This window comes from Pleurodeles waltl, chromosome 4_1, assembly GCF_031143425.1.
Source record: "Pleurodeles waltl isolate 20211129_DDA chromosome 4_1, aPleWal1.hap1.20221129, whole genome shotgun sequence".
NCBI classification, from domain to species: domain Eukaryota; kingdom Metazoa; phylum Chordata; class Amphibia; order Caudata; family Salamandridae; genus Pleurodeles; species Pleurodeles waltl.
In genome coordinates, this window is record NC_090442.1 from 314806389 (window position 1) to 314831886 (window position 25498).

General features: G+C 43.1%; 1 protein-coding gene across 2 annotated transcripts in view; it reads left to right on the forward strand.

Moving 5' to 3' along the window:
• Nucleotides 1-25498, forward strand: part of RAD51AP1 (RAD51 associated protein 1) — a 268051-nt gene that overhangs the window by 168989 nt on the left and 73564 nt on the right. The gene's annotated exons all lie outside the window — the stretch shown is intronic.

Consider the following 25498-nt stretch of genomic DNA (forward strand, 5'->3'; position numbering starts at 1 on the left):
TTGTTTAGCAGCAGGTATATAAATAATGCAGTTAGACCACCCCTAGGATCACTTGAGGCCATAGAAAAGAGTATGGAAGGCTCTGTGAAAATAACAATGCTGTACAATACAGTTGTACAGCTCTTGGTTCCTTTAGACTAAGGGTCTCATTACGAGGCTGGAGGTCATGAAGCGGTCAGACTGCTGCACTCCAGGCGGTCCAACCACTACATTACGACCCTGGCTGTCGGACCGCCGTCTGTGCCAGGAACATGGTTCCCGACGGGCTGATGGTGGTCGGACTTGGGGACAGCCACGGCGGTGTTGAGATTAGCACCACCGTGCTGATCACAAGTCCCCTTTCCGCCAGCCTTTTCATGGCGGGTCCCTGTCATGAAAAAGCTGGCAGAAAGGAATTGTTGGGAGCCACAGGGGGGCCACTGTACTGCCCACGACCATGTAGTGCAGGGGCCATCCCTGCTCAGCACCCTTGGAATGCGCACTGTCTGCTTTGCAGTAGAACGTTGTAATCCAATGTTCCCGACGGTCAGCCCAGTGGGACCACATGATATGATTCGGGGTGAGGCCGCTGAGTTGATGGCAGTCTCATCCCAGCGAGTTTGGCAATTATCTCGCCTGACCGCCAAACTCATAATGAGGGCCTAAAACATAGAACTTGTGGCAAAATATACTTTTTAAAAATGCAGTATTCATACAAAAAAATGAGGAATGCGTGTCCACTAGAAAATAAAGATCACCCTTCTTGCCTTTCCCTGCCTTTTACCTCTTCTCTTTTCCTATAAATCTTTTCCTTACCCAATATCCTTTTTGCGTTCTACCCCTTTGAGAATAGGATTTATTTTAAAAGTTCACACCCCTGAATCTGAAATATGCACAAATCGGAACTGTGCAATTTCAGATTGTGATTCCCGAAATACGCCAGCAGGTGTTAACCAGAGCAGCCGGTTTGAATGTATTTTTGTACTTCTGAATTTATATTAAGCCCTCTTGATGGGATGGCGTTGAGTACTGCAGCACTCATGTACTGTACGATCAGAACCTTTGTGATTGCATTTTATGCTGCTTGATGTGATAGCAGTGTTTGCTACTGCACTTTAAAACATTTTTTTTTTTTTTTTAACAATATAGAACACAAAACGGTCAAACCAAAAAGTTGGCATCAATGTCTTGCACTGCACATACAAGGCAATAACTAACAACATATCCCCTGGAGGTACCTACATTTCACCAGTTATTGGGTTCAGCACCGTTACTTACACAAAGCGCATTGTTCTGTTGAAAGGTCAATAGAACACAACCAAGGATGTGAAAACCTTTTTGATTTATTCCTGGAAAACAGACCCTCTGGACATAACATACAGAATGATGTGAACAGATCGAATTCCTCCCAGCTTCTCTCCCCACCATTACCATTCCAACACGCAGCGTTTTATACCTAACACATACTAAAGTGGAAATCTACCCTTTTTAAACGTCAATACACTAGTACAACATATCTTTCTTTTCTCTTTACAAAAACAAGGAAACCAAAAATAAAATAAAAAATTATATATATATATATATATATATATATATATATATATATATATATATATATATATATATATACACACACAATATCTTAAGAGACTGAGTAATACATATAATTATCACATTATTAAGTATCCAGACAATATAAAATATACATATAGTCATAGCACTAACATACTATATATAAATTCTAATAAGACCTTAATAAACATGTAAGTAATACATACTATAAATTAGTTACAAACGTGAATTTTAAATTTATAAATATAATCAATACATCACAAAGTCAGTACACTTTTTTTGAAACATATTTTATTGATTTTGTTGAACAAAAGGTAAAGTCCAGTAGGCCAATTTTACAATTAACAATAGAGAAGAAAACTACAAAGAAACTAAAAACTGTGTGCAAGCACATTACCCCCTGCCCCCATCCCAGCAGATACTATTCTGGCAGTAACTGGAGCTGCCTACGATACTCAATGTCCCACAGTCTCCTCTGTAGCATTCAGCCTGTAAATGTTCTCATCTCGTCATGAGGCAATAGGATCCAGTACAATACCTCAATAGTTGGCCCACCACACCGGTAATATTTTGGGATGCTTCTGAGGGCAATTTCGTGCTTTATATACTGCCACCTCTAGCCCCATACAATAACCCATACCATTCTTCCATACTGCCAAGGGGGGTGAGGGGAGTTGTAGCTTTCCACTCCCGTGCTATGTCACATTTCATCAAGGTAAGACCTATGTTTAAGAGGGAGAAGCAATATTTACTGCTGCTCAAACTATAGGTAAGATTTAAGGGGGGAGTTTAGCATCTCTTGGGGTTGACAAGGCGAGTACTTCGCCCAAACAGGCCAGCACCCCACACCAGTACCACTGTAGTGCAGAGCAGTTCCACACCTTATATATGAACATGCCTTCCTCTGTGCCACACCTAAGGCACGTTGGGGATGTCACCAAACCCAGTCGCCAATCTATGCTGCGTGAACTAGATTCTGTGTAAGTATTTAAGCTGAATTAACCGCAGACAGGCCATTATTGCAACTCCCTGCAGTGCCTCCAGTGCCTCTGTCCAGTCCTCATTTTCACGGGTCCCCACATCCATCTCCAACGTGGCCCTGAGAGCCTGGAAGGCGTCCGGTTGATTGGATATACGTGTTTGGTATTTCCATGCAAGTTTATGGTCGCGCATCAATAGTTTGCCCTCTAGGAGATTAAACTCAGGCAGAGCCTCTAGGTCCACTACATAGGGAGTCAGGGCATGGCGGAATTGGAGGTATCTGTGAAACTGAATGCGGAGCTGATATTCTGCTTGTAGGTCCTGATAGTACTTTGGAATGGTCCCATCCGAGTGTGGAGATCCCTACGAGATCCCATTGACTGAAGCCCTCTAGGGCGGACACTTGTGACAAATGACTACCCTTCCACAAGGGCATCTGTTCCACCACTCTATTAGGCGTAGGGAGGCGCACTATAATGTAAAGACCATCTTTGTTGCTGGAGGAAGGGTCCTCTCATCACCCCCTCCGTATAAATAGGTATGGATATGTACCTTGCCCATGACCCATTTCTCCAATGCATATGCCGGGTCGCCTGGAGAACCATACCTCCAGTCATTTAGTATTAATAGGTGTGATGCACAATAATATGACTCTATGGGCCACTTCTTTACCTCCACAGTAGGTGGGCTGGAAGCATTTGTTTAATGTTATGCAGGGAGTCCTTCCACCCCAGAGAAAGGCAGTGAGTATATTATTCAGGCAACTAAACCATCCCCGTAGGATTGCAAATGAGAAGTTCTGCAACTGGTACAGAAACCGCGGTAGTGAGACCATCCTCAAAGATGGTGGACCGACCGGTCAGGGACAGTGACAGGACAGACCAGACCTGGACACCTTCCTGCAAGCGACCTAGTACAGGCTCCAACTTACGGGCCCAAGCTATGGTCTCATTAGGAGGTAAAAACACTCCAAGATATTTAAACCCGTTGATCGCCACCCTCAGTCCAGAAGCCCAGTCTAGAGTCTTGGTACCCTCACTACTGAAAATATCATAGATTTAGCTAAGTTAATGTATAATTCAGAGGTTTCTCCAAAAAAGTTTCATGATTTGTAATACACGGCGACCAGATTCAGTTGGGGAAGAAAGAAAAAAGAGGACTTTGTCAACATACAACCCTATTTTATCTGATAGTCCCTCTCCCCACTTGAATCCCTACTTGGGTGTCCATCCTTGTCCACACCCCCAGAGGCTCTATAGGAAGAGTGAACAGTAGAGGGGACAGCCTTGATTTGCCCCCCTCTGTCCCAGGAACAGGTCTGATCAGGCACCAGCCACATGGACTGACGCTGTTAAGTCAGTGTTGAATAACTTAAGATAGGAGAGGAAGCACGGGCCAAAGTTGTGTCTACAAATCAAAGTGAAAAGGTAGTCCTAGCTAACAGTCAAAGGCCTTATCTATATCAGCCAAGAGGAAAGCCATAGGCCTGGCCAGGCATAAATCCCTCCTGGTGTTGATGGACTAAATCAGGGATTACGCGTATCAGCCATTTTGCAAGTGCCTTAGCCATACTTTTCCTCTCTAGATTAAGCAGTGAGATTGGTTGGTATGAGGAATACTCCTCTGGCGGCCTACCCGGCTTGGGGAATACTACTATCTCCATGTGATGCCAATCAGGAGGGAGAGCTTTAGCACGGGCTGCGTAGTGAATCGCCTCTAACATGTGGTCTTACAGTATGAGCATAAAAGCTTTTTAAAATTCACATGGAAACCCGTTGGGCCTGGGATATCCCATTGTTCAGTCCTACTAGGGCTTAGGAGAGTTTGTCTCCAATCAGCCCACAGTCTAGGGCGCCACAGTCAGTGATAGTGAGAACCTTGAGGGCAGGACCTGTACAAACTCCACTATCTGTTCTTGAGACATGGTCTCCAGACGAGTGTACACTCCCGGAGATGGGTAGTGAAGCTATTGGCCACATTCTGTGGATCTGTTAGCAGTGTTCCTGATTCTTATCAGGAGAACTGAGACGAGGTGTGAGGTCTTCTGACATAGATTGTGAAGTATTTTGCTAGATTTGTCCTCCCATTGATAAATGCAACTGTGGGCCGCCCTCAACTAATGTTTTGCCTCATCTAGTAGGATCTGTTGAAATTGAAGTTGCAGGAGTACCAACTGTCTACTAGCCACTTGCCCATCAGCCTCTTGTCCCTGCCCCTCAGACTTCGTCATTCTAGTTTCTAAGTCCACTAATGTGCGCATATAACTGCACTTCTGTCATGCACAGTAGCTAATGTTGTTCCCCCCTCAGTGTTGGCTTCATGGCCTCCCACAACGTCACGGCAATGGGGAGGATGGGGCATTATGTAAAAAGTATTCCGCAATAGAGCATTCCACATAGTGATGGTAGTTTTGACCTTGCAAGTGCCAGGGTGAGAGGCGCCAGTGTAAAGCTGAACGTTGACAGCCCACCTGTATTCTCAAAGCCACTGAGGAGTGGTTTGACAGCCCCTTGGCTAACGCCTCAGTTTCTGAGATTATATGTTGGCAGAACCGGGGAACCAAAAAGTAGCCGTGGTGGGAGAAGGAGCAATGAGCAGGGGAGAAGAATGTAAATCCCCCGTCTGTACTGTGGTGGACCCTCCATACTTCGGTCAAGCCTAGTGCGGAAGTGAAAGAGGACAGGAGCATCTTTCCTGACTCAGGAAGCATTTCACAGGGTCGCCACCGATCTGCAAATGAGTTAACTACCCTGTTCCAGTCCCCTCCAACCACGATAAGTCCCTCCTGGAAATTCCCCCAGAGCTCTGTCATGCATTCTATGAATGTAGGGTCTGGGAGGGGGGCATACACATTTACAAATGTAATGTTTTCGCCATACAGCTTTCCTGATAATCCAAGGTAGAAGCCCGGCGATCCAACTATGTCTTCGTAATCTGAAATGGGACCATATTTTTTATTAGAATGCCAGTACCCCTTGAGCCCCTTGCGATTCTGGTGTGCAAGGCTTTGGACTAGCCAAATCTAGCAAAGCTTGGGACTTTGTTGCTGAGCATGTGTGTTTCCTTGAAGAGGAGGATGTCTGCACCCATGCATTTGGCCTGACTGAGCACCGCCCCTCTCTTTAACCTTGTCTAGCAGACCATTTACATTCCATGAAACAACCCGTAGTTGGTCAATTTAACCGTTCGGTAAGCTAATACTCCTAGTGAAAAACAATGTGTGGATCAAAGGTGGTGGTATGCAGGTGGACAGATGTGTAGCAGACATAGAGAACTATCACAACACCAAAGCGATTAAACCCTTTCAAAATGGATAACCAACTTTTCAGTATCCAACAACATTTACCCCCTCCCCATATTTCGACAACAAGAAGTACTTGTTGCTAGGCGGACCCCTCCCAAATCCCAGCTGTGGGCTCCGAGAGGTACAACCTAATGATTCCCCATACCCAACAAAGAATAGCAACCACAATATAACAAGTAAGCATGGGCCACCACTCCTGGATATTGCAGCCCCCTGAAGAAAAAGATAAAGAAAAGAGATTAAAAAGAAAATTAGGGGAAGCAGCCTAAGGATGAAAAAACGTTGGCAATGTTACTTAGAGTGCACTGGAGAATGTGCCTCTGCGTTGTGTGCTTTATCTGTGCCAGTCTGAGAGTCCATCAAAGGCTCTGCTAGGGCGAACATGATTGGCTTCAATGTTTTTGCTGGAGCCTTGAGCAGTCCACCCCAGCTACCTTCTCTGGATGAGTCAGAGTCCATAGAAGGGGCAGAGTGGGGCATTAAACGTTTCTTCTCGTCTGTCCACTGGAAGTCATCTTCCGGTATATCGGAGAATAATGTCAAACCTGGTATATAACTTTGTTTTGCCAGGCATAATAGCATATAGTGCATATTAAGTTCTCAGAGACGCTGTTTGGCTGCGTGGAATGACTGCAGTCTGGTGTAATCCATGAGACTGATAGAAGATTTTATCTGGACATTGAGCAAGCTTGAAGATGGCGTCTCTGTCCATGTAGTTGAGAAGCTATGCAATCACTGGTCTGAACCTTGCTGCAGGAGGCTGCAACAAGGCTCTATGGGCACATTCAATAACAAAGCATGGAGAGCGAGTGTCTGGGGGCATCACAGTCAGCATCCAGCTATCTAAGAAGCGTTGCATCGAGGAGCCACAAAGTCAGTAAACTTTGCAGGTTAGAAAATCTCCTACCACTGTGTTCTGAACAGTGCACAACAGAGTGAGATATGTCCGTTGTTCAATGCAACTTTTAGATTGTAGTTGATTGTAGCTCAGTAGTATTTTCATCATCTTCATCATTTCTTATACAAATTGATGTTCTGGGAAGTTAATAATCACTCATGAAGTTATATCAATTTGTTCCATTTTCTTCCATATTGTTAGAGATCATTTTCTCTTGACCTGGTTTGAGTAAAACAACTCTACCTTTATTCTGCCCTCTGCCGTCCAATAAAACTGTACTGCTGGAAACTTTCAACACACAAACTGGGTGAGTATACTTTGTTTCCCCTTTCTGTATTTAGGTTTATTCAAAATGACCCAATCACCTGCTGAAAGTTTCTTGAGTCTATTTCTGTTCTTGACCATGGTATATTTTATTTTTCTTTGTTTCTTCACAATCTTGTTTCTAACCTGCACATTTTCATCATTAATGATGTCTGTTGCCAGATCTGTATGCCTGAGAAATGTTGCTGTAATTATAGTGCGACCTAACCTACCCCATAACAAATAAAATGGTGTCTGTCCAGTTACAGAATGTGTAGAGTTGTTGTGAGTAAACTCTTTATTTCTTAAAGATTCCTTATATATACGTTTGACACAGTAGAAACTTGTATCCCTTCTTTTATAAACCTATTTACTCTTTCCACAAGACCACTAGAAGCAGGGCTGTACAGAGGAGTTCTTTTGTTGTTTAGTACATCTTTGTTCTAGGAATGAAGCCATTTTTTGCGAGATCAATTGTTTTCCAATATTGCCTTCTAAAAAAACTATAGCTCAGTAGTGATTTTATCAACGTATTTGTAATATACTCGTTTAGTGTAGAAATCAGTTAAAACTATTATATAGCGCATTTACATGATCCAGACAAACATATGGGCCAGCAAAGGCAATGGACAATTTTGACCAAGGTCTATTTGGAATTTCCACAATATGTATCTCCTCTTTTAAACACTTTCGATGTTTATTTGATTTGAAATATTCAACACAATTATCTACATGGAAATCTACTTCAGATCCATGCTTGGCCACCAATAATACTTTCTCAATAATGTTTTCTTTTGTGGCTGTTGAACCTGGGTTACTCTTATGGGTTAAAACAATTAGTTTCATCTTGAGATTTGTAGGTGGTATAAACAAGTCATTCCTTCTAAGCAAACCTTCTTCTGTGGGCAGTTAGGTCCCTGATTTGAGAAAACGTTTTTGCGCTCTGTCTAGAATCCTTTAGTTACATGGCCCATTACTGTCTACAAAACTACATCTTTCTTTAATGCTTCCATCCCACCCTTCTTCTTAGCCATTAGAATAGCATTAATTATACAACAACACATTCCTCCTCTGAGACTGGTAACCTTCAAAGGCAATCAGCCCTAAAGTTTAAACCGCCCAAAATATGTTTAATTTGAAAATTACATTTCTGCATTAGTCTGATCAAACTTGAGCATGCTCTTAAATTTCCACATTCTGATCCATCCATCATATATAATATTTATTTATGATCAGTTACCAGCGTGAATTTCTTACCCCACAAATACGTTTTTGACTTTTCAACAGACCAGACGCATGCAAATATTTCCCTCTTTGTGGTACTATAGTGTACCTCAGAGCCTTTCAAGATGCGTGAAAGAAATGCTACTGTTTTTTCTTTGCCTTTCGATATTTGTGTGAAAATGGCACCTAGACCAAGCGTACTGGCATCAACAGTTATCACATTTTCTACATCAGGATCATACGCTTTTTAGAGATGATACATTCATTATCATCTTCTTTACTTTACCAAAAGCTTCTTGTTGTTCTTGACCCCATGCAAATCTCGCTTTTTCCATAATAATGATCTAAGTGGTTCCACCAGAAATGCATATTTATGAACAAAGCGAGAATAATATTTGCTTAATACAAGAAATGATCTCATTGTGTCTCTGTTAACTGGAACAGGTGTGTCACAAATTGCTTTAACAATGTCAAGCTTTGGTAAAATTCCTTGTTAGAAATGGGGCTTTGGTTGGCAGTCAGGTTACCCCCTGTCCAAGCAAGGACGCTCACTCTAGTCAGGGTAAGTCGCACACAATCCAAATTGTGTGCCCACCCTCTGGTAGCTTGGCATTGAGCAGTCAGGCTTAACTTAGAAGGCAATGTGTAAAGTATTTGTGCAATAAATCATGCAATAACACAGTATAGCACCACAAAAATACACCACACAGTATTTAGAAAAATATATAATATTTATCTGGTTAAATGAAGGTCAAAACGATCAAGATTTGATAACTACACATTGAAATATCACTTTAGAAAATTATAAAAAAGAGTCTTTAGTCTTTAAAAATCAACACGTGTCTCTTGCAAGCACAAAGAACCCGGTTTGCATTCAAATTCTCCGCAAGGGACCACAGAGGAGATGCGTAGAAAACAGGAAGGTGTGCTTCGGTATCTCCGGGCGCACACAGACAATGCATCGATAATTTTCCACGAAAGACTTTGCGTTGATTTCCTGCACGCTGACTTGGATCCTCTTTGGGTTGCAGGGACGATGCAGAGAAATCCTGGGCGTGCCGGATGAAGTCACAGGAGCTGCATCGATCTGGTGGGCGATGTGGGGAAATTTCGGTTGCACGGCAAGCGCTGCATTGATTCTTCTCGCAGGAAGTCCGACTGCATCATTCCCGCTCGGCTATGCGTAGATCCAGTGGGCCTTGCATCGAAATTCCGGTCGCAACACTGGCGCGGCTTCGATCTCCTCTCGGGGAGCCGGGCTGCGTCATTCTGGTTCAGCTTGCGGTGATTTTCTCACCGCGATGCATGCTGTGGGTCATTTCTGCCAAGTTGTGCGTTGAATCTTCGCCGCACAAGGCGTTCTTTGCAGGATGAATTCTTTTTTGGCCATGAGACTTCAAGGAACAGAAGGCAAGCTTCATCCAAGCCCTTGGAGAGCACTTCTCAGCAGAGCCACTGGGCAGCAAGGCAGCAGGGCAGCAGTCCTTTGCAGAGAAGCAGTCAGGTGAGTCCTTTGGGCAGCCAGGCAGTTCTTCTTGGCAGGTTGCAGGTTCTGGTTCACAGTCTTCTCACCAGTGGCATCTTGTCCAGAAGTGTCTGAGTTGGTAGGGTCAGAGGCTATGTTTAAATACCCAAATGTGAAGTGGGGGCGACTTCAAAGAGTGACTTAGAAGTGCATCAGGTCCCCTTTCAGTTCCATCCTGTCTGCCAGTAGGGGGTTTGGCAGTCCATTGTGTGAGGGCAGGCCACTGTCCTTTCAAATGTAAGTGTCAGGCCCTCCACCCTCCCAGCGCAGGAAGACCCATTCAGTATGCAGATGTGTGCAGGTGTGTCTGAGCATCCTGTGTTTGGAGTTGTCTGAGTGAAATGCACAAGGGAGCTGTCAACTAACCTAGCCAGATGTGGATTGTAAGGCACAGAAGGATTTTAGTGCATAGAAATGCTCACTTTCTAAAAGTGACATTTCTAAAATAGTAATAGTAAATCCAACTTCAACAGTCAACAGGATTTTGTATTACCATTCTGGCCATACTAAATATGACCTTGTTACTCCTTTCAGATCAGAATCTACCACTCAAACAGTATATGAGGGTAGCCCTAATGTTAGCCTATGAAAAGAGCAGGCCTCACAGCAGTGTAAAATGAATTTAGGAGTTCTACATTACCAGGATATATAAACTACACAGGTATATTTTCTGCCTTTTACCTACATAGCACCCTGCCCTATGGGTTACCTAGGGCCTACCTTAGGAGTGACTTATCAGTAGAAAAAGGGGAGTTTAAGGCTTGCCGAGTACTTTTAAATGCCAAGTCGAATTGGCAGTGAAACTGCACACACAGGTCTTGCAATGGCAGGCTGAGGCATGGTTAAGGGGCTACTTATGTGGGTGGCACAATCAGTGCTGCAGGCCCACTAGTAGCATTTAATCTACAGGCCCTGGGCACATGTAGTGCACTTTACTGGGGTCTTACAAGTAGACTGGTTCATACCCAATTAATGTCACCATGTTTTAATGGAGAGAGCATATGCACTTTAGCACTGGTTAGCAGTGGTAAAGTGCGCAGAGTCTTAAAACCAGCAAAAACAGTGTCCAAAAAGTGGAGGGAGGCAGGCAAAAAGTTAGGGGTGACCACCCTATGGCTGTCAGGTCTAACATTCCTTCAGAGGATACTGTGTGACCTGCATAATCTAGCTTGGTCTGCAAAAATATACATTTACATTTTCTACGATTACCCCTTTGTCATCTTGAAATGTTTGCACTCCATGTACATGACCAAATATGATGTCCATCAGTTTTTGGAAGGCACTAATGACAGACGCTAGCCCGAACGTCATGCACAAGTATCTGAATGCCCCAAATGGCTTCACAAAAGTTCTGAGATCCTTTGAGTCTTCATATAACTTGACCTGATGATATGCTGATTCAAGATCAATTATGATAAAAGATGATCCACTAATGATTACTAACATGTCTTTGAATTTTGATAAGGGATGGTTATCAACTACAACAAGTTTGTGCTGATCTGAGATCCCTAAACAAAGTCTGATGTCTCCTGTTTTATTTGTCTCAATTACAATAGCTGAAACCCTTTTAGATGAGTCAGTGGGCTCAATTATCTCATTCCTGCACAATTCATCTAACAGTGTTTTAAGATCTTCTCTGATAGATAATGGTACGGGATGTACCTTATGACTTACCGTAACAGCTTTACTTTCAAGTTTTATTTTATATCCATATCCCTTGACAAAACCAGTGGTGGGTGAAAATAGCTTTACATGTTTTTGTAATATCTTGTCAATATGTAACAGTCATTCATTATTTTCCTGAACATTCAAAATTGCCAGATCCCCTTGCACAATAGGATCTTCTGCACCTGGTTTAAGCCACATATCCAGCTTCCCCAAATCCTGCCACTCTACACTATTCCTGCCATCTTTGTTCTTATAGACCGACCCTTAAATTCAAAGTGACCTTCAAAATAACCCAACATAGTGATGTCAAATTCACCAAAGGCTTAGGGGTTAATATCTGTTTTGGACAATGACCCATGTTTTCATAACTTATGTACATATCCTCAGCCAAACTGGTGACAGGCAATCCTAAATCTGCCATGATGTTGAGCTCAACTCCACCAGTGTGGACCACACCCTTCAGCCTCTTGAATCTGGTTTTGCTAGTTTCAACTATAAGGACCATGTTTGCACACATTTCCTTATCAAACTCTTCTACAGACATTACTCTAATATTAGGTTTGGTGCTTTTACAAACTGATGCAAAATGGTCAATTTTCAAACATTTGAGACATTTTTACCAGAAGCAGGGTGATTTGGATTATTACTCAAATGTGACTTTGTACCACACCTATAACACAAGGTTTGTTTCCTTGTGTTGGAAGGTGGGTCATTAGTTGAGTGGCCTGCACAAGTAATGGGTCCTCACACGACTACCACTGGGAACCAAACACTCCATTGTACCGCTTGATTCTCATAGGCTAGCGTTGCTGAGCAGTCCAAGGCTTACTCCACGGTTGTGGTGTGGGCTAGTAATCCCCATTCTCAAGCACACAAGCATGGCACTCAATCACTGATTGTCCAGGCTGTGCTTTTTCTTTTGATAACGCAAAAGTACATTTATTACACACACACTCAATACTATGCAACAATTTACAGATATACACAAATTGATGGATTTACCCTTCAATGACATTGTGTAATCTCTCATGTCTCCCCCTGCGAGAAATATAAACCAACAACTCACATGGCAAAACAATACCTGGTATCCCAGTGCAACATTTGACTAATGTAGCGGGAAAGCACCAAAATCTGACAAATAAGCACATCTACTGTACAAGAGAGTGGTTTCAGCCTCATTATGCAAATCAGCATTACAAGAAATACATAGAAATATGTTTAAGTTTAAACACTTTAACCAGTAAAGATTAATTTTGGATTACTTTCAGGTTACTGTTAGACTACTTCTTAATTACCCTAGTGTAACATCATAGACTTGATTAATCTGGTGTAATACCATCCTACACCCCTAGAGGGTGCAGTTACACAAGCCAAGAACAAAAGATCCAAGGTGCTGGTGCTTTACGTTTGGTTGTAACCCTTGGGGGTTTATATTTCCTTTGTCCCACCCAACCTAGGGTGGGGACATAAATGTTATGTTGGGGGGATGCTGCACTGATCCTGCAGCTCCCCCTGGCCATGGGCACTTGGTTGGTGGTGACCCCATCTTCCTTGGGCCACCACAAGCGGAGCACAGTATTCAGGAAGTCTTGGGCCTCGCAAGGGCTTATGGTATTTATGCATATTTAATGAGCGGCTCTCCTGCTGTGCCAGGGAGAGCCGCTCTGCTTCATTTCATGCGGTCTTGGGCCGCTGCGTTACTCTTGGCTTTTGTCTGGTCCTACCAGCCACCCCCATGCATTCTGGGATTGTTGGAGGGCAGCACAGGGAGCCTACCCCCGGCTGCCCTCATATTTGGGGGAGGTGTCCGGTCCCACCCGGACACCCCCGTCATGCTGCCTCCTTGGTGGAGGGCAGCGCAGGGAGCCCACACCCATCTACCCTCATGGTTGTCCCAACCGGACACCCCCGTCAGATGAGTGGCGTTGGGGAGCAGCTTAGGGAGCCCACCCCTGGCCGCTGCCGCCGGCTTCCTGCACAGCGAGCACCTCCAGGTGATGCCGCAGGACCTGGCCTTTCCTCTGGTGTCTTCCTGCTCCTGCTAGCAGATGCATGCTGCTGCCGCAGACATCGGGGCTGCATAGGGAATGCAACAGCACTCCCCTCCTCCTCTCCTGCTGCAACTTGGCCCAGGGATGGCGTCCGGGGCCCCCCCTCGCCACTCCGGGGAGCACAACAGTGCTCCCCGCCCTAGACCTCTTTGTGGGACCCCTCTTGTCATATTCACAGGGGTACGACGGCACTCCCTCGACTTGGTCTTCTGGTGGGGCCCGGGGATGGGGTCCGGGGCCCTGGTGACACCTTTACGGGGAGCGCAACGGCCCTCCCTGGCTTAGTCTTCTGCCACTGGCTCTCCCTCAGCCAGCGGCCATCTTCACAGGGGATAGAACGGCATCCCCGACTTCTCTTCTTAGCGGGGTCCCGGGATGGGGTCTAGGGCACCTTCCACCATTTTCACAGGAAGCGCGACGGCACTCACCGTCTTACTCCTCAGTGGGGCACTGGGATGTAGTCCGGGGCTAAGTATGTCTTCACGGGGATCATGACGGTGGCCCCCGCTTTACCTCTTTTTGGGGCAGCCCCCGGGCCCTGGCCCACCCCTGGGGCATCGACTGGAGCCGTGGTGGAGCCCCACGCTCTTCGCTGCTCATACAGTAGTAGGTCAAAGGACGCAGGCCTTCTCCTTTGGATATCTCGGGCCCCCAATGGCCGATTTGGATAGTTCTGGTGTCATTTCGCTCCTAGTGACGAGACCTTGCCACCAGGAGCACTCTCCTTAGGCCTCCTGGTCTATAAGGCCCCCAGATTATAGAAACCCAGTCTCACTGACTCCCTACACCAGCCTTTCCTTCTGGGCAGTGCGATCTCCTTGCGCCATCGCAGTCTTCCCCCAAGTAGGCCTCAGGGGGAGTAAGGGGACCAGCTTACCTTGCCCTGGCCTGCGCCTCGCTGGGCCTGAAGTTCTTCAAGGGCAGAGTCCCTGTCCCGGGGGCAATCACAGGGTTCTTCTTTCCAGTTGTCCATGACACCCGTTTGCAGTCTGTGTCCAGCAGTGAATCACTGCCAAGAGGCAGAGAGCGGTCTACTGTGCAGGACCTTTTGAATGGGGAAGGAAGTGTCCAACAGATCTGCACCTCTGGCCAATCCAGACTTGCCAAATCACTTCCTTGCCGCTGTCCCCTCCTTCCTGCACAAAATACAATGGTATTATGGGTTTACGCTCACAGACACATGGAATCTTTATTTATTTGGGGTAAGTCTTCTGGGATAGGTCAAAATGGTGTTGTCCAGGAGCTTGGGCCATGTGCTCGGAAACTCATCCCCTCCTCCCTGACATTCCTTTTAGGGCTTCTCTGCCCATTTCCTGGCAGGGGCTGACAGCTGGCTGATTGATGCAAGGCCCTGCTCAGGCAGCTCGATAGAGCAGTTATTGACCCTAATCCTGAGCTGAGCCAGCAAAAGATGACATTCCTGGATGGCCCATAGGTTGTACAACTATTCTTTTGTAACCTACTGCATAATTCTTTTCATACAGGTTACAGTGTACATTGCTGTGACTCTGGTCTCTGTGGGCCCTCGTGGTCCTGAATTATGCTGAGAGGCCCCTCTTTCCCATTGACATTGAATGGAGTGTCCCTACAGTGAAAAGACAGTAAGCACACAGGCTATCTCTCATCTGTGTACACCCATCTCATGAGGCCTACTCCAGGTCACCACCCACTGTGCATAGTTCCTTCTGCGCCTGGCTCCCTAAGGGCAGTTTGTGGGCTGCGCACACCAGGGACCCTCCCCGCACAGCCCTTACATGGGTGCACACGCGTGTGCCCACATGATCACGTGTAACCAGCCCGGGGACTCCTACTGTTGCTGCACCACAGCAGCCTTTCCTTAACAAGGTGGCACCGGTGGTCACAAGTGCAGTCAATTTTTCCTTGAGTTTACTTTGGGGGAGCTCCTAACTAGGAGGGTCCCTCACAGTAAAATGTCGAAAGCCAGATTTGCCCCGATTTGTAAGTGTCAATATAACTCGCAATCAACTTGTAGAAGCTAATATACGCAAAGCTGTGATGTACTCTTCAATGCTTTCACTATTGCCTTGTTTTCTCATTAAAAAAAAGTGTGCCTCTCAACCATGATACTTGATTCCTCGGTGTGCTGTTTCTCCATTTGCTTGACTGCTTCAGTATATTCCTCCCAAAGTTCACATTGTCCATTTGGTGGTTCCACTTCAGGTAGATTGTCAAAGAATTCCTGCTCATATGTGCCCAGAAGTCCGAACAGTAATGCCTTCATTCTCTCCATACTAAACGTTTTTCCTCGAAAGCAATGAAATAGTTCTTAAATCCTCTGTGTCAATTTTTCCATTTTAATATGTGATTTGCTAGATTCTGCCAAAATACAGTCAGTTGATTAATATACTAGGCATGTGCCAGTGCTAATGGAGGTTATCGTTCCAGAAGCATGTTGGACTAAAACAGTCCACCAGTAAGCTTTAGAAAGCCCACATATAGCTAAAACTCAAGCCAAAAATTTAATGCCAAAAGATAGTGGTTGCAGGCATGAGGTAAGATGTTGTGGCTAATTTTGCTATTAAAATGCCAGTATGTTGGGTAATGTTCAGCTGTTTTTTTTTCTCCCAAAATACTAATCAACAGTAAACTGAATATACAAGGACTGGGAACCCAGCCATAGGCTTGTACCTGCATGTAAGATCCACTAAAATATTTCCAGGAACTTGGAGCTGCACAACCAGTTAGAATTTTTTATTTTATTGTAAACTGCTTGGAATTGGAATGAACCAAGAATATTGTATGGGAAGGTATTATGTAATAGATAAGTTTTCTGATTTATTGTACTGTTGTGTCTTGCACTTTTAAAGCTTTAAGCCAAATAAAGAAATTATATTACCACTACTACTTCTACTACTACTTCCCTGTACCTGACTGAAGGCACCTGTACCCAACTATACATCAGAAAAAAACATATTTTGAGGCGCGGCTGCGACCTGATCTCATTCTTTTGACACAGATTGGTAAATGATGGCAGTGCACTGGTCTCGCATCTCGTAATTTTTTTATACCTATTAATTCCTAATCTCTGAGGCCTTTCCGTTTGTTGACCACCCTCATCATTTCATGGCCCATAGCTCTTTAGTGATTTTCTTGTTGTAATCTGTTTCATTAGTGGCTGCCTTTCAGATTTTTATCAATCATTGAACGGGAAGGGCAGATCAACCAGCAACTTCACATTGTGTAGAAACTGAATGTATGGTATTGATAGAGCGCCTTATCCTTAGTAAGTAAACTTACAAGGGGACGCGTATAGGTCGATTAATCTTTTGGATCACATAGAGTATCCTAGTTAAATATAGTGAGCGAAAGACCTTCATAAGAATTCAATCCAATCAACTTTAAAATACCATGAACTAATCTAATCAAAAACCACCATCACTCATAAGAAAGTTTGTTTGTTTTTATTCCCTGTGAGTTACAATTCTAATGAAAAACCTTGTTCAGCAAAAACAATGATTTCCAAACTTTATTAGCATCGTGAACAAAAGATTCTCAGCACTTTATTGATATGCATCCAATGTTAAACAAAGCATAGCAATTCATGAACATTGAATAATTCAGCAATATAAGTCAACCAGTCTTTGTCAAAGTCACCCTCTGTCACCCTCTTCAGCCTACCTAGTTCAAATCAGCATCAGCATGTGGGTCTTCATGTGAAAACAATTTAGGAAAAACCAATAATTTGGAAAACTCTAACTAGAAGAGAAAAATATTTTAAACAGCGCAGTTGGTATCTAGAAAGAAAAAGCATTCATTAGTCAGTCAGATTATAGCTACCTATCCAAGATAGATCAGCAACGAGTCAGGCTTCGTCTCCAAGTCATCAGTCAGTCAGCAAGGCTCAGGCTCACAGAAGCAAGCCCAAGTTTCAGCACTTCGGAGAGCGTCTCCTGACAACATCAACTTTCGCCTCTCCGTTCTGATTTTTCCTCTCATGTCATGACTTTTTATTAGGGTCTCTCAGTTTGTCCCACAATTTGCCCATTGGTCAACCTTACCTGGGTTATGACTCTAACCTATGATTTTTGTTTACCCCTCGTCTACGTTATTTTGAGAATCAAGTTCCATTAACATGATTGGTCCTTTAATTGATGAGGACATCATCCGGCTCTTCAGGTAACAAAATTGTTGCTCCCAGCTCTTAGTCTGTAGCTCCATTGTTCATGTGCTGGGAAAGTACATTTAGCCTACTCTACACATAATTGTATCAATTTGTTCTGATCGTCTCCTGTCCACTGGTGAGTTTGCAGATTTCCTCTAGCAGAGCTCATAGTTGAACTCTGTACAGTTCAAGGTCTTTTCTCGAGTGCCAGTCTGCGGCAGCTCATCGCGTCACCATGTTTAAGGAGGCAAGGCCCAGCGCTGACTAGGCCTTTGGCTAAGCTAAGAACATATGGCATTACAAAACATAGATTATATCGTTAATTATGATATATTAATACAAAACTTTAAAACATTTCACATTATTTAGTACTATTAACACAGATGGTGACCACTCCCCATGGGCACATTTCACGTTATTCCCATTTATTAATATTGTTTTCTCATTAGTATGTATATGCAAATCATTAGCATATTCTCATATTAGCATATATGCTGCAACTGTCCCTCCTCTGATGACTAAATATGTCATCACACCCTTCTCGTCAATCATTACAAGTTACTTTCGGTTACATTTTGATTTCTTCTGTTTCTGTCTTCCCTATAGATTCTTCTTCTGGGCTGTTCTTCCCTCCTCTGTTTATTCTCAGAATTTTTTACTGAATTTTGTGCCACAATTTGCATGCCCCCCAAAATCCTAATATAATAGAGATCACAATTAATATTCCTTGAACGATTTTCCACAATATCCCACCCGAAATTTGACTGAACCAATTTCTTAGTGTTGCAAATCCTTTTCCCACTTTTTCCCAAACTCCTGGTTCCTTCAACTCCTTTAAAACCTTACTTGCATTAGTTAAGTTAGTAAGCAGTTATTTTACTTCTTTCTCATTTGCAGGGATATAAGAGCAACAATGTTTCTCATTAATCATTTTGCAGACTCCTCCGTCTTTCTCCAAAATTATGTCTAAAGCAAGCCTTTTTTGAAGCGTCATAGCTCTATCCACGGCTAATTCAGTGTTTAGTAATAATATATGTCCTGTAAAGTTAGTTAGCATATTATCTACTATAGTTGACAACTTTCAAATCTTGTTTGCATTTAATATAACTCCCACTGAAGGAATTACTGCTCCAAAAATATACCCTACTATTGCAGAGGCTGTTTCTCTTTTCTGTCTTATCCAGTGTAATTCATTAATTTTTGGTATTTTCTTCAAATCATCTATTTGATAGATCTTAGGGAATACTATTCCCAAATAACATGTCCCATACCATCGCTTAGGGAGACGGTAATAAGCATTGAGTCCATAAATGTAATAAATCCCAGGAATCACAGGGTCAGCACTATTCAACATGAACGTCCATTTACTCTGAAACAAGAACACATGCCGACATTTACTTGTTCCCACAAATAAAGTGTCAGTGCATGATTTTGGCCTATATATACAAACCTTTCCTACATGTAAAGCGTCTAAAGCTAACCTTCCCTGTGTTTTAATAGCAGCATAAGCATAATCATTTTTGTACGTCCTTTTCTCTAATCCTTTTTCTAATTTCTCTTTTAATGCTTTTCTTCTATCATCAGTATGCCCTATGAAGCTCTTTTCCACGGGAGTCAATAAGCAAGTCAAATTGTTACGATGCGCATAAGCCGTGCCAAATGTTAATGTAGGTTCAAAGAATCCCCTAACTAATACTATATTGTGATCCTTAGCTATCTTACTCAAATATCTAATTATAGGAACGAAGGAAAATACAAAATCATAATTAGAATAAAAGTATTGAATTTATTCCTGATTATAGAAACGCGTTAGAAACAGACTACAAGTTATACCATAGGTCAAAGGTAAACTATGATAAGTAACCCCTTCTTCTACAGATGAAGGTATTTGCGTACACACAAGACAATCTTTGGCATCCATTGTTTCCACATATTCAATAGACGATAAAAGACGTTAGAAGACAATTCTCCCCTTGCGTTAGTGTAATCATGCAAATATTGCTCCTCTAATTTAAATCTTTCTATAGCTGTTAGTGTAGTAATTCATGCACAGATGTATCTCTCATTTCTTTTATCTCATGAATTGATATACCCACAATCATTATTACAAATAATATTCCACACATAATCGCCATACCTACACTCAAATATCTACAATACCTAATATGTCTCTCGTTATCATTTAAATTAGTCATGATCTGTTAAGAATCAGAAAGCAGAGTTTCCAACTCCTAATTAATATGCAACACAAAATCAAAAAGAAAATTCAAAAAAATATTTAAAAAATCTTTCTTCACACTCTCAACTTCACACAACAAGACTCCTTCTTCCTATGTCAAAATCGGTTAGCAGCTGGTCAATTCCAGGGTTTAGGTGTCATATCAGGCTATCAAATGTCTTTTCCGGTAAGCAATTTCGATCTTCTCTCTTTATTTAACAAAACAGTCTACTTTTTCTTTCTTTCAGGTTGCGTCAAAATATTTTTGGGAACTTCTCTGTCAAAACAAAAGGACATAAACTCTTTTTGCCAATCACTTGTAGTGGCGTATGCCCACTCTGGTCCTGGGTATGTTCGACTTGCCACTCTCTTTCTATTCAACCTCCTTTCCCCTGTTAGTTCCCCATCACTCAGTTCATCTTTCTTTGTGGTGTCTTGTTCTTCCTCTATTGTTTCATTTATCACCAAGTCTTTCTTCTTGCCTATTTGAGATTCAGGCCAATTATCCACTTTTTTTATACCTTCTGTCAGCAATCTCTTCAAGATAGGACTTTTCTCCTTCACCTTGTCTGGTGTGCCTTCTCTTGATGGACCTGCAACGGGTTCAGGAGGAGTCAGGTCACCTTTGCTTTGACCTGCCTCAACTCTTTCCCCCCTCAGGCTCTGGCACTGAGTCTCCTTGCTTTTCGGTCCTATTAGTTTGCGTTAGTACTTTTCCTGTGCATGGATCTTTTAACGTAATTTCTGCATTGTCTGCACGTTCTGCTTCTTGATTTTCCACACCCTTGTCTCTGACTGGGGTCATTAATCCTTCTTCCGTTAGTTCTGGGTCCACCTCCGACTCAACTTGTTCTGGTTCAGGCAGAATTACTCGCTTCGCTGTTGCCGGTGTTCTCAGCAACACTTCTTCACGATCCTGGGAACTCACCACCTTTTTCGTATGACTTGCATGTATCCAATTAGGCAACCCTGCACACTTTACAGCTGTAGTCGTTGTCAATACCACCTGATATGGACCTCTCCAATGTGGCTCAAGGCAGGTTTTTCGCACATGCTTTTTGATCACGACCCAATCTCTGGCTCTCAAGTTGTGACTTGGGTCATGGATAGGTGGTAGGGTAACGGCTTGTACCTGCTGAGAAAAAGATCTAACCACATCAGCTAGACCCTTGCAGTAGTCCAACACTATATCATCTGTTATATTGACAAGAGCGTTTGCTGGCATTGCTGTCAGTCTCATTGCCCTCCCCATAAGAATCTTGTGTGGGGACAGTCCTGTCTTCCTGTCAGGTACATTTCTCATTGACATTAACACTAAAAGTAATGCATCTGGCCATTTCAAATTTGTGGCTGCGCACATTTTGGCAATTCTTGACTTCAGGGTACCATTCATTTGTTCTACCAGTCCTGATGCTTCTGGACGATAGCTGCAATGTAGCTTCTGTTCAATGTTTAGTGCTGCACATAATAGTTTGATCACCTTGTTATTGAAGTGCGTCCCCCTGTCTGATTCTAAAGAGATCAGGAATCCGAACCATGGTATTAGCTCTCTAAGCAATAGCTTTGCAACTGTGAGACTATCATGTCTATATTTGGGGTATCCTTCAATCCAATGACTAAACACACATACGATCACCAACACGTACTTTAATCTGCCACATGCAGGCATTTCAATGAAATCCAATTGCATTCTGCTGAATGGTCCTCCTGCTCTTCCAATGTGGCTCAGATTTACCACTGTCCCTTTTCCCACGTTCAATTGCTGACATATTACACATCTATGACACACTGCCTCAGCTGCTTGTCTAAATTTCGCATTGAACCAATCAACCTTGAACAATCTAATCATGGCATCCCTTCCAATGTGTGCCTGCCTATGGTAGTACCGAGCCATCTGGGATAACAGACAATTCGGTAACACCATCTGGCCCTCCTCAGATACCCAGATCTCATCTGGTCTTTGTACACATTTCAACTTGAGCCACATCTTTTTCTCTTTCCTTTTTCTGCATTTTCTTGTAATGTTTTCAATTCCTCTAGAGTGTCAATTACTTTTAAAGCAAAATTTGCACAACTGGTCTCTTCTTTTTGCATTAATTCCCACTTATCCTTGAACAATATACAGTTCAGGGCGCAAAATCTTGCTACCTGATCCGCATACTCATTTCCCAAGGATATGTAGTCTGGTGTTTTCTGGTGTGCACTGAATTTTACCACGGCAATTTCTTCAGGTAACTGTATTGCATACACTAACTCTTTTATCTTGTCACCATTTTGTACTGGGGTTCCACTGGAGGTCATGAACCCTCTTTGTGACCACAGTTGACCAAAATCATGAACAATTCCAAATCCATATTGGCTATCTGTGTATATTGTCACTCGCAGCCGGGTAGAAATATAACATGCTCTAGTGAGAGCTACCAACTCTGCCACTTGTGCTGAATATACATCAGGAAGCCAAGATGCTTCTAGTGTTCCTGTAATTGTACACACAGCATATCCTGCTCTCAGTGTGCCTGTCCCATCTCTAAGGCATGAACCATCAACAAAAACAATTTGATCATTTTCTTCCAATCGATCAGGTCTAGGTTTTGTACAGAGCTCTGTAACTTCAAGACAGTCATGCTCTATGTCTTCCTCTTTTTCAACTTCAACAGTATTGCTTGGCAGTAATGTTGCTGGAGTCAACACTGTACATCTTTTCAAAGTGACATTTGGAGCTCCCAATATGCTTGTCTCATACCTTGTCAGTCGTGCCCCCGTCAAATGTTGGTTTTTTGTTCTTGTTAGCAAAATTTCAACTGAATGTGGTACCATTACCGTCACTGGGTATCCCATGATTACCCCTTCACATTGGGAAAGACTTTGACCAACTGCAGCTACTGCTCGCAGACAACCTGGTAAAGCTGCTGCAAGTGTGTCCAAGGTAGCTAAAAAATAGGCTACTGGGCGATAAGCACCTCCATGGACCTGTCTCAAGACAGACAAAGAACAAGCATCGCGTTCATGACAAAACAATGTGAAAGGCTTTGTGTAATCAGGAATTCCCAACGCTGGAGCTCTGCACAAACTCTCTCTCAATTCAGTGAAAGCCCTTATCTGATCTTCATCTAGACTAATGGGATCTGTAACTCCTTTATGAGTCAACTGTTGCAAAGGCTTGGCAATCTCAGCAAAATGTGGAATCCACTGTCTACATTATCCTACCAGTCCCAAAAACATGCGCACATCTTTCTGGGAAGTCGGTTGATTTCTCTGCAGTATCATTTTAATCCTCTCGGGACATTCTCCTCAACCCTTTCTCAATCTGATGACCCAAGTATTTGACAGACTTCTGACAGTATTGCAGTTTTGCAGGCGAGACTTTGTGACCAAAGGCTCCTAAATGATTAAGTAGGACGATTGAATCATGTTTACACTCTTCCCTCGTTCTGGACGCAATCAATAAGTCATCAATGTACTGTACAAGGGTCGATCGGCAAGCTAATTCCAATGACTCCAAATTCTTTTTCAAAATCTGGTTAAACAAGGACGGTGATTCTGTATACCCTTGTGGAAGCCTACACCAGCTGTAGACTTTATCTACGAATTTGAAACTGAAAAGAAACTGACTATCCTCATGAAGTGGTACTGAAAAGAAAGCTTGTGACAGATCGACTACTGTGAACCATTCTGCCTCGCATGGAATCTGAAACAGTATCACTGCTGGATTGGGCACAATTGGGCAACACTTAACCACCATGTCATTCACTTTTCGCAAATCGTGCACAATTTGCACTTTCCCACAGGGCTTTTTCAATCCCATTATCGGTGAATTACATGGACTGCTCAACACTCCTTTCAAAACACCCTGCTTCAGGAACTCCCCAATTATTTGTGCCACCTTCATCCACACATCCTGGGGCATGTTATACTGTGGAAGTTCTGGGAACTCAACATTTGGCTTCAAAGTGATTTTTTTTGGTTCCACCCCCTTAATCAAACCTACTTCCTTTCCCGTCAAATCCCAGACTTTCTCCTTCACTGTTCTCTGTAAATCTGCGTGCAATTCCTTCAACGTGAACATTGGAAAAATTTCAATCAAAGGGTATTCTTCAAATGCGTCATTAAGAACCATAGCTGATGCCTGCTCTTCCTCATTGTCACTATTTGTCTGAACTTCTATTCCTGCATCTGTACAATTTATGGAGCATTTGGTCTTGCGCAATAAATCTCTACCTAACAAGGATACGGGACTTGAGTCACACACCACAAATCTATGCAGTCCTGTATAATTTCCAATTTCAATTTGTACTGGCTCTGTGATAAGATTTGTTAATTGCCTATTCTCCACTCCCACAACCTGCACTGTTCTTCCAGAAAGAGGTAAATCTGGTACTTCTACACTCCTTACTGTAGAATGTGTAGCTCCAGTGTCGACCAAGAATGACACCTTATGTCCCATTACGTTTCCCTTCACTAATGGCCCTCTCTGATCTACCTCTAGAGATGCAGCAAGTATGCAGGCTCCTTCATCCGAACTGTCACTCATCCATTCATTGTTTATTTCATCCTCACTGTGAAATGGGAATTGGTGTACTGTATTGTTACTGTTGTCTGATCTCTAACCATTGACCTGTTGAGTAAGCATAACCTGTTGCTGGTCCATTGGGGCATATGCATTTGCGGTCTAGGCACCATAGGAATCTGCTGCTGTACCGGTGTTAAGGAAGTAAAATGTGCTTGAGGTACCTGCATCTGTTGTATAGGCAAAACGTTTTGACCTAGGGTTTGAACATTTGTAACTTGGCCCCTCATTCTGGGGACTCTCACTGTCTGGACTGGACTGACATCACCTTGCTGAATTATTCCTTCCTGTACCATCAATGGGCATTCCCGCTTCCAGTGTCCCACGTTTCCGCACAGGTGACATGGCAACATCCTTTTCATACCCTGCATGTCATTCTGAACAACCACCGTATTTGATTCCGGACCACGCATCACATCCATACCACGTCCTCTACCCTTCACTTGTGGCTGAAACGCAATAAATCTTTGTTGCGGCGGCATCAGCAGCACTAAAGCTCCTTGCACTCCTGATTGTGCTGCCTTAATCTGCATCACCATTGCCTTTTCCTTCAATTTCTTTTGCTTCAGTTCAATCTCATTGCTGCAATATTTAGCATACTGCAATAACTCATCAATCAATTTTGCCTGCCAACAAATCAAATGATTCTTAATCATCTGCCCTACTTCAGGTCTCAACCCTTCAACAAATCTGAACACGAAATGCAACATGTCTTTTGGTTTGACTGCTTCTTTACCACTGTATTCCTTAAGCGCTTTTAATAATCTTTCATGATAGGTATGTATTGACTCTTTGGTTTCCTGAACTGCCCTGTCAATCCTCTGGCAATCAATGTTTTTCAGGGAAATCCTGGTTTTGAGAAATTCAATCACCTTATAATAATTTTTCATAACCTCAGGTGACGGTGCGCCTGTAATCTTATGCCTCTCAGGTTCACTTGTTGGCCAGTCTACTGCTCTTTTACATTCGACCCATGAGTCAGCTGGCACTACTATCTCGAACTAGGTGTTCAAGTCCTCCCACAGACATTTGGAAAGTTTCACAAACCTCTATGTCTGTTATTCAACTGGTTTCTCTCTCAATTT